The sequence below is a fragment of the Rhinopithecus bieti genome, unplaced genomic scaffold, assembly GCF_001698545.2.
Source record: "Rhinopithecus bieti isolate Rb0 unplaced genomic scaffold, ASM169854v2 scaffold_36417, whole genome shotgun sequence".
Taxonomy (NCBI): Eukaryota; Metazoa; Chordata; class Mammalia; order Primates; family Cercopithecidae; genus Rhinopithecus; species Rhinopithecus bieti.
This window is the reverse complement of record NW_016815677.1, coordinates 1,000,231-1,003,964: the sequence shown is the minus strand read 5'-3', so window position 1 is coordinate 1,003,964 and position 3,734 is coordinate 1,000,231. Positions and strand designations below refer to the sequence as shown.

General features: G+C 45.5%; 1 pseudogene across 1 annotated transcript; it reads right to left on the bottom strand.

The window, feature by feature from the left end:
• Positions 1-522, bottom strand: LOC108516219 (60S ribosomal protein L32 pseudogene; annotated as a pseudogene). The gene has a single exon (XR_001881742.1). The product of XR_001881742.1 is annotated as a 60S ribosomal protein L32 pseudogene (transcript).
• Positions 523-3,734: the final 3,212 nt, after the last annotated feature.

The window sequence follows — 3,734 nt, the reverse complement described above, 5'->3', positions numbered from 1 at the left end:
TGGCAGTTTTTACATTTATTTAAACAGAAAACGTGCACACCAGCTGTCTACTCATTTTCTTCACTGCGCAGCCTGGCATTGGGGTTGGTGACTCTGATGGCCAGCTGGGCGGCTCTTTCCACGATGGCTTTGCGGTTCTTGGAGGAAACATTGTGAGCAATCTGGGCACAGTAAGATTTGTTGCACATCAGCAGCACTTCCAGCTCCTTGACGTTGTGGACCAGGAACTTCCGGAATCCACTGGGCAGCATGTGCTTTGTTTTTTTGTTGCTCCCATAACCAATGTTGGGCATCAAGATCTGGCCCTTGAATCTTCTACGAACCCTGTTGTCAATGCCTCTGGGTTTCTGCCAGTTACGCTTAATTTTGACATATCGGTCTGACTGGTGCCGGATAAACTTCTTGGTTCTTTTTTTGACGATCTTGGGCTTCACAAGGGGTCTGAGGGCGGCCATGATGCCGAGGAGGAGATGGCTGCCACCTCCGTAGGCAGCGCCGAGGAAGAGAGAAGTGCTAGGTGGGCTTTTTTAACCCACAATTTTATAAAGAAAAAGAATAGGTTGAAGACATAAGCAGGCTACTGTCTGTTTCCATGGGCTTAAATGCATTTCTCTAATAACCCTGGCGGTGATCTGATTAGCAGGCAGCCTGTGGTCACCCTCCATAGATCTCATTGGTTCCTTCATGTGACACCCACAGCAGGAACCAGACAGAGGTCCACTAGACATGGAGTGACCAGAGCCCAAGAACAGGGAGGACCCTGAAACCAAGTTGACTTCCTGCGGATGCCCTTAACTCCTAAGTGAGCACCCCCCGGGAAAGACAGGGTTGGCCTCAGAGCTCAGCAGGTCTGAGCCTTTTAAGAGAGGAGGAGTTGAGTCCCCTCTGGGAAGAGGAGGGCTGAGGGGCAGAAAGCTAGGAAGAGAGTTACAGTCAGGCCCCTGCAGAGTCATAGATCACTTGGAGCCCAAGGATTGATTTCCAAAGCAGAAAGAGGAATCAGAGATCAGCCCCTCCTCCTGCTGGGCTGCCTCTCATGTTCAGGTCACTCAGCTTGTCTTCTTGGTTTCACTCTGATTCCTCCAGCCTCTGACATATCCTATTACTTACCTTGGCTCCTACCTCTCATGTCTCCCTGATCTTACTACCGTTTGCACCTCTGCTCATGAATTTTTTCATTTATTCTTCCACTCATTCTTCTGTTCATTCATTCATTCATTTGATCTGTTACAGAGGTTAAGAGCACAGACTCTGCAGCCACACTGCCTGAGTTCAAGTCCCAGCTCTGCCCTTGACCTTGAGCAAGTTACTTCTCTGTGCCTCCATTTCTCCATCCCTAAAATGGAAATTAAAATGACGCTTACTTCAAAGTGTTACTAGAACATTAAAGGACTTAAATACATGCCTGGCACATAGTCAGCACTCAAAGCGTGTTAGCTTTGATCATTCATTCATTCATTCATTCAGTGAGCAAACATTCACAAAATATGCACGTCGGGCGTAGGTGAGACTATGTTGGGGGCAAGAAAGAGAAAGAATTAGATACAGTCCTTGCCCTTGATTAGCTCCCAATCTAGTGCGGGAAACAGACTTACACACAACTAAACGTAAACCAAAATAGGAACAAGCAAAACACAGTGGGCAAGACAGCAGAGAGAAAGGAAGAAATGATTTGTTGGAGAACGTCTTCTCAAAAATGTGGCCTGTAAGCTGGATCTTTAAGTCAGCATAAGATTCAAGAAACTATAAGATATACGAGGCTGAAGGGAGCCTCTTCCTGGTGGAAGTTGAGCCTGGAATGTGTACCTACTCAGGAAATGAAGAGAAGGGCTATGCCCCTGGGTTAGGGTTGCCAGAGAAAATACAGGATGCCCAGTTAAGTTTGAATTTCAAATAAACAAACAAATTTTCAGTACTAACATGTCCCAAATACACACGCAAAACATCATTGCTTACCTAAAACTCAAATATAATATAACCGTGCATCCTACATTTTTATTTGTTAACTGTGGCAGCCCTGTGAAAATAAGCCTGCTTTGAAACCTGTGACCTAGGTCACAGTTCTGGGGTCCCCCTTCACCCCATTTCTGGTTTGCTGCCTTCATGAGTCATTTGGCATTCTTGACCCTGGGCTTCACAGGGAACTTTATGAACTGTCAGCAAATCATCTGGTGTCACTTTCTTATTAACAGTCACCGTCCCCATCCCCTAGGCAGAGATGAATGGAAAAAATCTCACATTTGTTCATCCTGTTGAAGGTCACTGTGTCTTCTGTTTTTATGTTGGCGTCTTTATTTTTCTGAGATCTTATCTCTTTTTTTCCCCCCTTTGACATTCATTAAGATCACGATGGGAAGGAATTCATTCCCTTCATGGCTGTCAGGAAGGGGGGCGGGCAGGGAGGATCCAGCAGAATGGAGTGTCTGAAGCCTGCAGCACTGGCTGTGAGGTACACTGAGAAGACCAGGTCTTCAGGGTGGGCCCAGAGCTGCTACAGGTTGGTGGCATTTTGAGCCAACTCTTGGGGCGTGTCTAGCTTCCACACAGGCTGGGCCTTCCAGAGGTTATCAGCAGTGAGAGAAGCAGCTGCTAAACCTTTACCTACAGAAGAGTAACCCAGGCAATCTGCAACCAAGTCAGAGGCTGAGGACATGAAAGGCAGTCCTCAGGACCCTCCCCTCATCCATAAAACATGCCATGCAGAATCATTTCACGCCCCAGCATCCACCCGCTGTTCCAGAAAGGTACACCTATTCATCTTTCTCAAAAATGTTTATGGAGAGGCATTATCAGCAAGAGCAAACAAATCCTCGGGCGAGATAGTGCCCTTTGTGGGATATCTATTTCTGTGGAACCCTGACAGTGGGGATGATGTCTGGCTTGACTGTGGTATGCCTGAGAGCACTGGGTAGAGATAGGCTTTAGAAAAATCCCTGGGGCTAGGGGGATTCTGCCACCCTGATGCCTGCCTATATGATGGCTTAGCTGAAAGATAGGTGTTGAAATGAAGTTTCTGAGATTAAAGGAAAGTGGAAGGGGGTGTTCTTTACCTGTTGATACACTCAAAGCTTGCACAGGCTCTCAGGCCAGAAGACATGAAACAAAAACTAATAATGGAAAGAAATGACCCCCCACTTGAACTCAGCTGCCTCGAGCAGGAGGATTTTTCCCATCAGGTGCCACAGACAGGACGGAGGACCTACGAGCTTCTCAAGAACCTCGAAAAATGTTTCATGCACTACAAAAATTCTCATTGACTCCAAGTCACAAAATGAAAATTCCACAGTCAAAATGTAATGAAATGCCCTGTAATTCTGCGTTACATCAACTCTACACATCGTTATACTTAGTATCTGTAATTTTTTTTATATTTGAAAACAATTAGCAGATTCTTTCACTTCAAGGAATTCCTAACTATGCACGATGATTTCTAAGAAATCATAGCCATTGAAAATAAAATTAGCAAAATAATCCTCAAAGCAAAATTATTAAAATGCCCCCAAAAACTATTTTAGAGAAAATGAATTGCATTTCCAGTGGGATGTGGGGGCATTTTAGTGTGTGCTATGTCATGGGCCAGTGTATCTAGAAATTAGACTGCTCAGCTTCTACAAAGGTCTTTGAACAAACCTGGTCCCAAGGGACCAGGGCCCCCTCAAAAGTTGTAAAGAGAGCAGGTGTATACAGGCAGAAGTGAGAAAGACATGGTCTTTGCAGCCAACTAACTGTTTTGT